Source organism: Carya illinoinensis, chromosome 10 (assembly GCF_018687715.1).
Source record: "Carya illinoinensis cultivar Pawnee chromosome 10, C.illinoinensisPawnee_v1, whole genome shotgun sequence".
NCBI classification, from domain to species: Eukaryota; Viridiplantae; Streptophyta; class Magnoliopsida; order Fagales; family Juglandaceae; genus Carya; species Carya illinoinensis.
In genome coordinates this window covers 23,697,823-23,712,153 of record NC_056761.1, presented here as the reverse complement: position 1 = coordinate 23,712,153, position 14,331 = coordinate 23,697,823, and positions in this window count along the sequence as shown.

The window sequence follows — 14,331 nt, the reverse complement described above, 5'->3', positions numbered from 1 at the left end:
TGGGCCATGATTTGTTATTTGGAGCCAATTAGCTTATAATTAATTGCAGTTATGTTCTTCAGCAAAATTATTTTTTCAATGCCCAGCAATCTTAAAGTACCTTAGGTGATCAAAGTTTTGACCTAAGATATTATATATATATATATATATATATGCAAAGACGAATGTATAAGATAATTAGGTTATAATATTATGCTTTAGTACTTTCAAGAATCGTCATCATTTCAGTTTAATTAGATCCTTAAGGTCTTTGTCATTGTGAAGTTGGAATTATTATATATGTAGCTTTCAGTACGACCTGATTGATCATAGTTCTACTTTATTTTATATAAGGATCATGCTAGAGTCACCGTGGGCTCCCGCTAGGCCCACCGCTAGGTTTAAGAAATTATTTTTTTGTTTTTTTTAATTATTTTTTAATATATTTAAATATTTAAAAAATATTAAATAATTTTTTCTTAATTATTTAAAAAAAAAACCAGCCGTGGCTCCAATGGTGGCCTAAGCATTTCCCTTTATATAATAGATTTATTGAATTTAATGGACTGAGTCTATAGTTCAAATCCAACTTGAATGAGCACCTACGGCATTTTGCAGTTTAGGCTATCATGTATATCATTAATTAGAGACAGATTATTAAAGATTCTTGAATCGAGTTCCTTCTCCCTTCCTTGATTTCTCTTTCTTTCTTTCTTTCTTTGGATGTATTCTCTCTTAATAATTCCCAGCTTCCTAATTTGTCATCAATATTCCTACTTAATTGTCTGCATCAAAAGTACGTACCACACCAAAGGAAAGAGCTAACTTAATAGTACTTTTGTAGGTTTTGAACCTGAACCTCCAAATATATAGAAGCTTCCTCTTTCCCAAACTTGAGCTTGAACTTTTCGCCTCTTTCTCGCCTCTTTCTTGTCTCTCTCTTCTTTCCCGAAGTGGATGCGTGAAAGTGGAGTAAATAACGAGCTGAATCAAGTGGTGGCCTGAGGTGTATTTGAATAGCAATATATATATATATATATATATGCTGCTGAGTCTGTAGTACTTATCCTCTTGCTCGAGGGTGACTCTTTCCTAGTACGTCTTTCTTGTTTGTTTGTTTGTTCGTTTGTCTTCTTCATTCATTTTTTGGTTTTCTTAGATATCTGTGTACATCTATGAATCCCTATCACGTGCTTAGTTATTTGTTCCGTATGACCGTTGATTATGTTAATGTAAAAATAACTTATTGCCATTTTCAAACGTATGCATGAATTAAAATGAATGACCATGCGGCAGATATTACTTGTGCAAGAGAGTGAGGCCTTGTTTGTGTTTAGGTATCTCAGGTATTCTATTTTCAAACATCATTTAAACATAAAATCATATTCAATTTCAATTTTCCAATTTTTTCTTCTAATCATTACTTAATTATTGTAATTTTTCTAAACTTTCAAATAAAATGCAGAAAACAAGAAAGAGCAACCATTTTGACATCTAACCCCAGTCTCAAGTGTTAGTTCTAAACTTTTAAAACTGATATAAGTTTTGAAAAAGTGCAAATTCAGAGACCTCATCACTGCTTATGATCTCTACCAAATAACTATTATGTGTAAGTCCCGTAACAATGATTTTATATACATTCATTTTTGTGTACTCATTGCACACTTCATTAATATGATTGATTGTGTTACATTTTAATATAAAATAACTGTTTTAGCCAATCACATTAATGAAATACGTAAAAAATATGTAAAAGTAATTGTATATAGCATAACTCTAAGCATAAATACTTAAGTAAGAAACTATTGTATTTCTAACATTTAGGTTCCGTTTGGATAGTGAAAGTGTTTCATCTCATCTCATCTCATCTCATCTTATCATTACAATTTTTCTAAAGTTCCATACAAAATATAATAAATAATTTAACATTTTCAAATACCAAAACAAAAATAATATTTTAATAATATTTTATTCAACTTTCAACTTTCATATAAAAATATCTCCTCTCATCTTACTATTCAAACTGCAACTTATACTTTTACAAGATAGTTATATTTATAAGCCGCCTGAGTAACACCGCTCATTGTTACTTCTTTTTCATTTAATTTTTTTTTTCATTTTTCTTTTCATATTTTTCTATATATTTCAATATTTTTAAAAAATAAAAAAATACACCAATATACTTAAAATCATTTATTTAATCATTAAGTAAGAAAATAAAATAATTAAAATAATGAGCGGTACATTTGAACGGTACACTTCAGATGACAAAATCGTGCTTATAATATGGGAAATACCATTCCCACATAAATTTCTTACTGAATTGCATTTTATTTTATTTTTAATATATTTTTTTACTTCAAGATTAAGAAACTATTTTTAAATGAATTTTTATTTTTTTTATTTTTAGAAAATATTTAAATAGTTTTAAAAATTGTTTAAAAAAAGTTAAAAATATAAAAATAAAAATGTTGCTGTTCAATGAGGATAATTACCTACCAAGTCAATGGCCAGTTTAATTTTTAAATCTATCTCAACTCATCTCATTTAATCATTATAATTTTTTTAAATTTTAACATAAAATATAATAAATAATTTAATTTTTTTAAATTTTAAAATAATAAAATATTATTTATTTAATTTTTAATTATCACCTCAACTCAACCCAACGTTGAAATGCAACATGCGTCTTGGAAACACTCAGTAATAACTAGTAAGTATTCGCCTTGAAGTGCTTGTTAAGAAGTGACTCGCTGGTAGGTGCTCGCTAATGAGTATTTGCCAGAAAATAACCGACAGAGAATGCCCGCTAACGTGAGTGCCTACTTGCCACTTGGAAGATCTCGTTGAAAAGTGCCTTCCTGGAAGCTCTCCCCAATAAGTGCCGGCCAGAGAATGTCCACCAACATGAGCTCGCCGCTCGAGGTTTGAAAAGTCACTCATGGCCAAAGGTGAGGAGGAGGATACAATTAGGTCTTGACAAAGAAGCAGGCTAGTCCACATAAGTTTTTTTTTTTGAAAGTCCACATAAGTTAGGATCAGCCCTCGTAAGAAAGGATATTCACTGTATCTATGGTTCAAAGCTCTCTTAGTTCGAAGGTGCTTAATGAAAAATAAGAAAATAATATCTTGCTAGTTCATATTAGCATTTATTGCCTTCACATAACTTTTGTGAAATGGCTATTTACACAGCTAAGGAGAGAAACGTACAATAAAAATATGTTTATGTATTGATATGGAATACATTGATGGAAATGATGGTTTCAATCTTTTTAAGTGGTTTTCTGGTTGTTTGTCAAATTGAAAGAAATGAGAAACATGAATATTTGTAAAGTGGGTGCAAGAAATTTAGAGGTTACAAAAAAAATCTACACCAGTGATACCAAACATCTGGCCTACAAGTATGTTTCCTCATTTTTTACATTCTGATTAAGTCGTCAAATTCTATTACTCAATTATTAATCTAGTCTAAGAGTTAACAATCGGAAAACGAGAGAATTAAATCCAGATTTCCCAGTCCTGAGTATCTATAGAATGCAAATCAATTCAATATGCATATCAACAGTGAGAAACTTTGAAAATATTATCAAGTTTTCGTTGCGCCTTGCATCAACAACAGAACAAGAACAAGAGTTTCTAGCTTGATTTTTCTCAACAAAATCAACTTGTAAAATTATAGAATAGAATTTATCATATCAAAATTACTCTAATCAGTAGTTTAGAGTAAGAGAATCCATATCTCGTAGCTCAGGCTTAAAACCTCCCATAGTCTTTGCAAAATTTTCCTTTCAAAAATCAAGAAGGAACATTCCCCTCAGTAGGGTGGGCGTGAATGGAAAAAGATTAAAAAAAATGTCAAAATCAAAAACTACATAATGCTCCAAAATAGAATAGCCCTGCTCCTCATAGATTCTCCTAACATGATAGCCTTTCTTCCATGCCTCTCTCCTTGTCCCGCTTTTATAACAGATTTCTTCCTTGCTACCATCCAGAAGATTCAGCTCATTCTCTCTCCACCATCCATTTTGTTTTAGTTCAACATATGTGTACTAAGTGGGCTGCATAAATTCCTTTAGTATGATACCTTGAGCCTAAAAACAACACATAATTGTCAAACCCATAATATGCCCAATTCAATTACTTTAACCCCAAAATATCCCTATTTGCCAATTCACAAGACTACTGCTTTTTTGTAACATAAATCCCTATCTAACATGTAAAACCTGTTCAATTAATCTATTTAATAATGCACAAATGAACCGTTTTTACCATTAATCAGAGCATTCACATCTCATTCTATATAAAATTTTCTATAATTTAGCTAAAATGTACATTTCCTAATTTTTTTTTCTAAATTTTACTCATCTTTCAAAAATCTCATACATCTCATCTATTATCCTTTCTCTATTATATTAAAATAATATTTTTCTATTATTTCTTTATTACTTTTTTCTCTCACTTTCATTTACAAACTTAACTACTCAATATTTTTTCTTATGTTTTGAACTATTACTCTAGTGAATATTTTTAACAAAAATTTAAATTATTTTTAGGTGGATATGACAATTTTTTTAAATTAATTTTTTTCTAATTTTGTAATTAATTAAATTATTTTTAAAATTATTATTTAAAATTATAATAAATATGAGTATGGGAGAAAGAATAATTTATTTTATGTATTAAAATAAAATATTGATAAAAAATGATTTGGGAGATAAATAGTGATTCTTTATATTTAGAGAATTATTGTTCATCTGCTAAACTTTTTTCATAAAATAAGGAATCGGATGTAGGAGTTATTTTGATCAAAATCCTAAAATAAACCTCAAATTATAGGGAAAGTGGTGCTTTGAGATGTTTCTTGTATCTATAGACTTTCAAGACTTGTTGAAATTACGGGTAGCAATATATGATACAACCCGTTAACCAAACATGAACACGACACGATAAAATTGGATTTGGGTTTAGTATTTACGTGTTCGGGTCAAAACGAATTGATCCGTTAACACACAATCTCATTATGAACTTTTAAAGAGTTTAAATTTACATTTTTACCTAAAAACTAAGAAACCATACTCTCGCCACACTCTAACTCAGAGTACTCCCTCACAATCTCACATTTATCTTCAAATATATTGAGTCTATTTCTTAGTTCTTAGTTGAATCATTTCTTACGAGTCACTACAGCCTCTCACACTTCCTATAGATTGTAATTTTAAATTTTAGTGTTGATATATTTTTAATTAATTTATAACAGGCCAAAATGGGTCATGTTGTGTCAATCTGTTATTTTAATGGATCGTGTTAGAGTTTAAAAATCTAACCCGTTAAGTTAACGGGTTGTGTTTGAGTTGATGCATATCGTATAATATACACAATTTAATACGACACGAACATAATCTATTAACATGATTTTCAATTTAATACGACACAAACACAATCTATTAACAAGATTTTCTACTCCTAGCTACAATGTTGGGGTCTCATCGTTAAGGGAAGAATTCTTCTTAACTACCATAGAAGCAAGTTTTTTGGGAGAGTGCTAACCTTAATATGAATGATCCATGTGATAGAAAACAATCTAGATCTAGGTGGTTTTTTGGGAGAGTGCTAACCTTAATATGAATGATCCATGTGATAGAAATAATCTAGATCTAGGTGGTTTTTGCGGCCATAAATATGAGAGGATGCTATACATGTTTGAGTTGAAGACATTGTTGGATGGGGCTGAAGAGTGACCAGAATTGGAGGAATGTGATTGGTAAAGGACTTCTTAAGTTGAGATGAGAAATATTTGTTGGAGGATGCTGAAAGTTGGAACTAATTAGAGTTGTTGTCAACGGTGTAAGATTTGTTAGCAAATAGAGCAAAGTTTGTTATAGAGTCTGAATTGTTAGCTGAGTTTTGATTGGCCAGCAGCATTTCATATAGTTCGGTAACTCAACTAAAAAATCTTTATATGTTTTGGGTTGATTGCATGTTTGAAAGTAGAAGTCAATGACAAATGACATGTTGGAAGAATGCAAACATCTGGTGATGAAAGATTTGAGGTCTGCACATCCTTAGCTTTACCAAATGTGGCTAGCTAGTACTAACGTCCTGGCTTTAGCAAGGTAGGTAGAACATAACATCCACACTCTTGTTTGAGATTTGTTTGAAAACTGGGATGGTTTCATCTCTTCCAATTTTATCTCATCTCATCACATTTCATCCTATTCCATTTCCTTTCGAAATATCTTTAAAATATGAACACTTTTTAATTTCAAATTTTTAAATTTTTAATCTAATCAGTAATCGTTATAATTTTTTCAAACTTTCAAATAAAATACAAAAAATAATTTAATTTTTTCAAATTTTAAAATAAAAATAATATTAAAAATTTCTATTTTAACTTTATAATATTTTAATTCAATTTTTTCTCTATTTTTTCAAAACCTCATAAAACATCATAAACATTTTCACTACTATTTACAAACAATTTCACTACCATTACAGATTTCTCATTGCATCTTATTCTCCAAGTAACCCTCGTATTTAGATATGAGCAATCTTTGAGTGAGAATGAGAAAGTGAAACGATTTGCGTCCATAGATAATTAAGAAGACTCCATCTATTAAGGTGTACTGAGCGACTGAGTGCATGGATAATTAAGCGGACTCCATCTAAGAAGGTAAGATCGATAGAATGTATTGATTAGTCAATTTTGATATTTGAAATGGTAGTGCTTCTATGCCATTAAAGTTTACTCACTTAGTGTGCTTTGAATGCAAATTGTATCTTTTTTTTTTTTTTTTTGCTTTTTATTTCTAACATTTTTTAAACATAATTAAACATTTTTAAAAAAATAAAAAACTATCAATACACTAATTGTTATTTTCTTAATTATTAAATAAAAAAATATTAAATAATAAAATATATGAACTGTCAAATTAAAAAGATAAACTTAAGAAACATAGTGTCATTTACCTATTTGAAATATAATAGATAGATGGATGTGGTTTCGAGTCACACAAGAGATCATTGCTGCATAAGATACCAAGAAATTGAGATGAGTTGAGACAGCCGTAATATGTAGTTGGTGCTGTAACGTTTGATAGAAAATCGATCAATAGCGAAATATTTGGGAAAGAAACAGTGGTGGAGATAGAAGGATGTCAAACAGGTGTACGTGACTCAGATATCATGAAAGAAAATAGACTCCAACGGGCAACGAGTATGATCTTTCTGCGCATTTTTCATTAACTCTAGTGTCTTTAATTACTTGTATATTAGCTAGCCCCGTGAACTATACAAGGAAACAAAATCAACCGAAGTAACCGTTGTTGTGGACAAATAAACTAACTAGGATCACCGATTGAGGGAATTATTGTTAGATTTTGAATAAATTCGAGATCATCAAGATCACTTGTCAAATCTGTGAAGAAAATTAACAAGAAAACATATTTCCAAACATTTGTAATGGGTTTTCATGGAGCTTTAAGAGTTCTTGTAAAAGAGAAAAGAAAATTTGTTTCTATAGAGTAATGCTACTCTTTGCCCCTTTGTCTATATGTCTTAATACGTGTCTAAGCTCTCTTATTTTCAAAGAGATGAGAAAAGGGCCAGCTGAACACTCATAGAGCTCAATCGGCTAGTTCTATTTAATTGGGGTGAGAGTAGGGGCCTCCATGTGTTTATAAAATGGTCCATCCCATTATGAGCTTAATGATTAAACTATAATGCTAGTCCATTATAAATAAATACAACAATCTCCCACTTGGACAACATTATAATTAATCACAACATAAACACAAACAAGTATCTCAAAACCGAAAAACCTTGTTCAAAATGTGCCTTCAAGTACAAGCTAGTGAACGATACACCCACAGGGCATACGACACATGGCTAATAATTGCAATCACGTAACTCAGGCCAATGAGATGCAAGTGCATTATGGAAATAATCGAAAGAGTAACAAACACCCATTTTCATAAGAAGCCCCAGAGACAAATCTGAATGTCTTTAAAGCAATAAGCCTTGTCCAAAATGTAGTTGCAGTGCCTAGTCTAGTGACTATATCGACAAGATATATGACACCAAATTTATACTCACAACCACCTGACTCAGGCATTAAAGTATGTCCTGTCTAAAATGCGCGTGACTCAGGCATACACTGACATGGATATATTTAAAACAGAATATGAGCATAAACAATATAACCAAATAGTCAATGATCACAAAACTTCCACTAACTAATTACAATAGAAGACTCAACAATCCCAAATGAGGTACATGCTCCTCAAACAGTTTTGGAGCTAAACCTTTAGTTAGTGGGTCAGCTAGCACGTGTTCTATGGAAACATGCTCAACACAAATATAAGACTCGACTATTTTTTCTCTAACAAACAAATACTTAATATCAATATATTTGGAACGAGAAGAGCTCCTAGTGTTTCGAGAGAAAACAACTGCTACAGAATTGTCACAAAATATTTTCAACAGCCTCGAAATAGTGTTCACAACACATAACCCCAAGATAAATTTCAGCAACCATATAGCTTGACATATAGCCTCATAACAAGCTACATACTCTGCCTCCATTGTAGAGGAAGCTGTAAGTGTCTGTTTGATACTTTTCCAAGAAACAGCTCATCCTGCCATCATAAAAACATAACCAGAAGTAGATTTCCTGTCATCTAAACAACCTGCAAAATGGGCATCGAAATATCCAACTATATCAAGAATGTCATATCGCCGATATGTAAGCACTAGATATTTAGTGCCTTGCAAGTACCTAGGTACTTTCTTTGTAGCTTTCCAATGAGCCAAACCAGGATTGCTCAAGTATCTTTCAAGTACACCAACAACATAAGCAATATCAGGTCGTGTATATACTTGAGCATACATCAAACTGCCCACAATTGATAAATAGGGTGCCGTTTGCATTTGAGTCCTCTCATTATCATCCTTAGGGCAATGAGACGTAGAAAACTTATCACCTTTTACAATAGGTGCTTTCCCAGGAGAACAAGAATGCATATTAAACCTACTTAGAACTCGATCAATGTAGGTTTTCTGAGACAATCCAAGAACGTCTTTAGTTCTCTCATGAAAAATCTGGATGCCCAAAACACAAGAGGCCTCACCAAGATCTTTCATATCAAAATGAGATGACAGCATGCGTTTTGTCTCAAACAGAAACTCAATGTCATTTGTAGTGGGTAATATATCATCAACATAAAGAATAAGAAAGATATACTTACTCCCACTGATTCTTAAATATATGCATTGATCAACAAGGTTCTCCTTGAAACCGCAAGAAGTAACAATCTCATCAAACTTCAGGTACCATTGTCTCAATGCCTGCTTAAGCCCATAAATGGACTTATGAAGCTTACATACCATGTGTTCATTTCCTTCCACTTGAAAACCATCTGGTTGCTTCATGTACACATCCTCACATAAATGTCTATTAAGAAAAGTTGTTTTGACATTCATTTGATGCAGCTCGAGATCAAAATGAGCTACCAATGCCCTAATAATCCGAAAATAATTTTTGGTAGAAACAAAGCCCTTAGCAACAAGCCTAGCTTTACTCCTTTTTACTTGACCTTCAGAATTATACTGGGTCTTAAAAACCTATTTGCAACCAATTGGTCTATAGCCACATGGTAGTTCAACTAAGTCTCATACATAGTTTCGACACATCGATGCCATCTCATCATGCATAGCATGCATCCAATATGAAAATTGAGGACTATTAATTGGCTCCTTAAAAGAGGCTGGATGAAGAGACATACTAGTATTAAACTCATGCTTTTGCAAATAGACAATATAATCATCAGAAATTACTGGTCTACAACTTCTCTGTGATCTCCTCAAAACAATATCATTTGTTCTCATATCAACATCAGCTATAGTGTCAACAACCTGGTCTTGGACAATAGTACTGGTTCCCTCTGTCAATGGTGGTGCAGCCACTGATGGGGAAGTAACCTGAACATGTATAACAACACGCTCCTCCCTAAATACAACTTTACGTGTCGCTGAACTCCCACTGTCACTAACATCCTCAAAGAAGATGGCTCGATCAGATTCAATAATTCTAGTAACATTAAAAGGGCAATAGAATCTAGAGCATCTTGATCCCACACAATAGCCTACAAAATAAGCAGTAATTGTCTTAAGATCAAGTTTCACCTGCTGAGGATTATAAGGCCTTATTTCCACTTTACAGCCCCAACCACGAAAATGATGCAAATTAGGCCTCTTATCTGACCATAACTCATATGGAGTTTTAGGAACTGATTTACTTGGCACTTGATTCAAACATATGCAGCAGTTTTCAAAGCCTCACCCCACAAAAATTTAGGCAAAGTGGAATGACTAAGCATTCACCGCACCATATCCATAAGAGTACGATTTCTTCTTTTTGCAATACCATTCTGTTCAGGAGTTTCAGACATTGTGTACTGAGCTTCAATACCACATGCCTCGAGAAATCTAGCAAAAGGTTCAGGATTTCTACCAGTTTAATCATATCTCCCATAAAACTCACATCCTCTATCTGATTTTGCCACTATGATTTTCTTATTTTTCTGGAGTTCCACAGCAGCCTTGAAAGCCTTAAAAGTTTCCAATGAGTCCAATTTTTCTCAAATGAGTTCAATACAACCATAACGAGAATAATCATCAATAAAGATAATAAAGTATCTATAATTTCCCAAAGCGGCAGGTGAAATGGGACCACAAATATTAGTATGAATTACATCTAGAATATCCTAACTTCTACTAATCTTTTACTTTCTGGTTTTCACTGAAAGTTTCCCTTTGATACAAGCAACACAAGTTTCAAAATCAGAAAAATCTAAGTCAACTAGAATGCCATATTTAATCAACTTTTTCATTCTTTCTTTAGAAATATGACCAACTTTTTGTGCCACAATATGGAAGAATTCTCATTGGATCTAGTATGTTTAGAGCCAACTACAGTATTCACAACAGAAACACTAGAAGGAGCAGGATTTAAAGCAGGAAGTAAGTCAATTTTATATAAACTATCATATAAGGTAGCAGTACCAACTACAACACAATCATAAAAGATTGTAGCCTTTCCATTTCCAAAATGAAAAACATATCCACATTTGTCCAACACAGAAACAGAGATTAGATTTCTTTTGATGGAAGGTATAAAAGCAGTATCAAACAAGTTCAAAACATGTTTAGTAACCAAAATAAGTCTGACAGTACCAATGTGTTCAACTTTAACCTTTACCCCATTGCCCATATTTAATATTAACTCTGTATCAATTGGTCTTTTGCGATTCCTTAGTTTCTGCAAAGAATTTGTAGTGTGAATGGTTGTACTAGTATATAGCCACCAAGTATCAGAAGGTATATCAACTAGATTAGACTCAAAACACACTAGTAGCGAACGTGTACCTTTCTTGTTTAACCAAGCCTTAAATCTCCTACAATCAATCCTCCTGTGCCCAAACAAATGACAAAAGTTGCACTTTCCCTTAAAAACTTCCTTCTTTGGCCCATTTGGAACACTCATACTAGGTTGTTGAGGAAGCTTCCCATATTTCTTCATCTTACGGAAGTTACTACTATTACTCTTAAAGAACTTCTTCTTCCCTTTATCAACAGTTACCATGAAAGCAGCATGAGACTTGGCCTTTTTAAGCATCTCCTCTTCTTGAGTTACAATAGCAGTCATTTCACTCATGCTCCATTCATCTTTCTGAGCATTATAAGTGGTCTTGAGTGCATCAAACTGAGGTGGCAAAGATTCAACCACTTGCCATACAAGAAAGCTATTTGTTAACTCAACTTTTATTCCTTTGAACTTGTTAAAGAAATGAGTAAGCTTCATGATGTGCTCTCGGACTCCACTAACCCCATCATAGGTTGTGGTAGTAAGAAACTTCATCAGAGTTCCCTTTTTTGTCTTGTCAAACTTAGTAAATTTCTTTCCAACAGAATCAAGATATTCTTTTGTACTATTGGTATCAACTATGCTCTGCCTGATAGACTTGTCAATAGTATACTTCATAATCATGAGACAAGTCCTATTAGAATGCACCCATTGCTTATAACGAGTCTTTTCAGTTGCCAAACTTTTCACTAGTGGGCTCAACAAGCGCATCGATCCTTAAAGCCAAATCCAAATTCATAATAGCCAAATTAATAGTAAGAGACTCATACCAATCCTCATATCCTCATAATTGGTTCCTGTCAGACTCTTGATGGTAGATAAGGAGAGAGACAGCTGCATTGCCATAAGCTAAGGAGAATATAATAAAAAATTATTATGCATATGGAACAAGAAACATGCACCCATAAATGTCTCAAATAGGCAACCTTATATCCATGCCAGAGTCTTATTTAAAAATAGACTCTTACACACTATGCTAGAGCCCAAGATACATTAAAAGGCTCTTACGTATGATAAAGCAGAATAATTAAATATAAGGACTTAAAATGACCTGCTACCGAGAGGATAGGACTAGCCCACCAAGTGCTAAGCACTTAACTATTATTTTTATCGTCCTAAGCAACCTACCGAATAATGATTTGCCGACAGGGCAAATTCACTATATATATAGATCTTAGTAAAATATCATTAAGCGGAAGCATGATCAATAATAACAATTCCGATAATTTGTTATTACTAATCCCATGAGAGGTGGGTACATAGCCACTCCAAACCATCAATATTACAACAAGATGACATAATCTCCATATAAGATTCTTTATTACCACAATAAAATTATATATATATATAATAGCACAACAGTACTATTATACTACTTTTGAAAAAAAAAGTATTCCTTTTTAATTTTTTTAATATTATAATCGATCAAACCAGGTCAAACTGGGTCAAATCGGGAGGTCAAACTTGGTCAAATTGGGTGGTCAAACTTGGTCAAATCGGATAGTCAATGGGTCATCCCATACGTATGGGTTTTGCCCAATCAACCCATTTATTTTTCTCAATATTACTCCCTTATGACAAGGGTCTAAAATATATGGGCCAGACCATTATAAAAGCCCAATCCACAATAGAAAATGACCCATATTTAAAACCAAGTCCATGACTTGAATTAAAACTCTACCTAGATAATTAACTCTTTTGACCCAAGTTACTGTAGCAAAAAAGAACTCTGACGCCGCAACTATTCCGGCTACAGGTTCGGCTAAACGAACCATTTTTCTGGCTGATCTGGATGAGGGGACGCCGGTGAGGACATTTTCGGCATCCTCCCATGTCTCCGGTAGTCCACTTTAGTCAAAAAAGTGAGAATACAAAAAAATAGAAAAGAATATTTTTGGCCACCAAAAGTGGTGGTTTTTGACGTTTTCGATGAGCTACACACCGGCATTGGCAATAGAAAACTCAAAAACGAAATTTTTGGTCACCCAAGAACTCTAAAAACAAAAAAACAGATGAACTTGAGTGGTAAAAAAACACAAATACGAAAAACAAATATTTCACAAAATAGGAACTTATTTCCTCACAAATCTGACAACCTAGCTCTGATACCACTTGTTGGATTTTGAATAAATCCGAGATCACCAAGATTTCTTGTCAAATTTATGAAGAAAATTAACAAGAAAATATACCTCCAAATATTTGTGATGGGTTTTCCATGGAGCTTTAAGAGTTCTTGTAAAAGAGAAAAGAAAGTCTGTTTCTATAGAGCAATGCTACTCTCCGCCCCTTTGTCTATATGTCTCAATACGTGTATAAGCCCTCTTATTTTCAAAGAGATGAGAAAAGGGCCAGTTGAACACTCATAGAACTCAATGGGCTAGTTCTATTTAATTGGGGTGAGAGTAGGGGCCTCTATGTGTCTATAAAATGGCCCATCCCATTATGAGCTCGGTGATTAAATTATAATGCTAGTCTATTATAAATAAATACAACAATTATGTGAGCCAAATTACCCATATCCAGATAGATTCCTTTGAACTATGATCATAACACTGGTAATGATCCAAGGATACAACAACTATGCCATTACTTTTGGATAGAATCATGGGAGCTGGCTAGAGCTAATGTTACTAATCATAGATTGTGCAGTTAAGGTCTTATCTTCCTCAATAATAAGCATTTAATTTTTATTTCGTAGGTATGACTTGTTTTTTTTTTTTTTTCCTTTAAGAATATGGAAGTATAGCAACTCTCTCTAGGCTTCTATAAGCACATTCTCGTTGTGAAATATCCGGTTTGAGCCATAGTTGCTGTCCTAAGGGCGAACTCATTATCACAATATCCCAAAATATTCAATTGGTCCAAAACTCATCTTATGGCCCAAAGGTCAGACTTTGCTACAACAAATGGTTTAAACTCTTGACCTCGAAGCC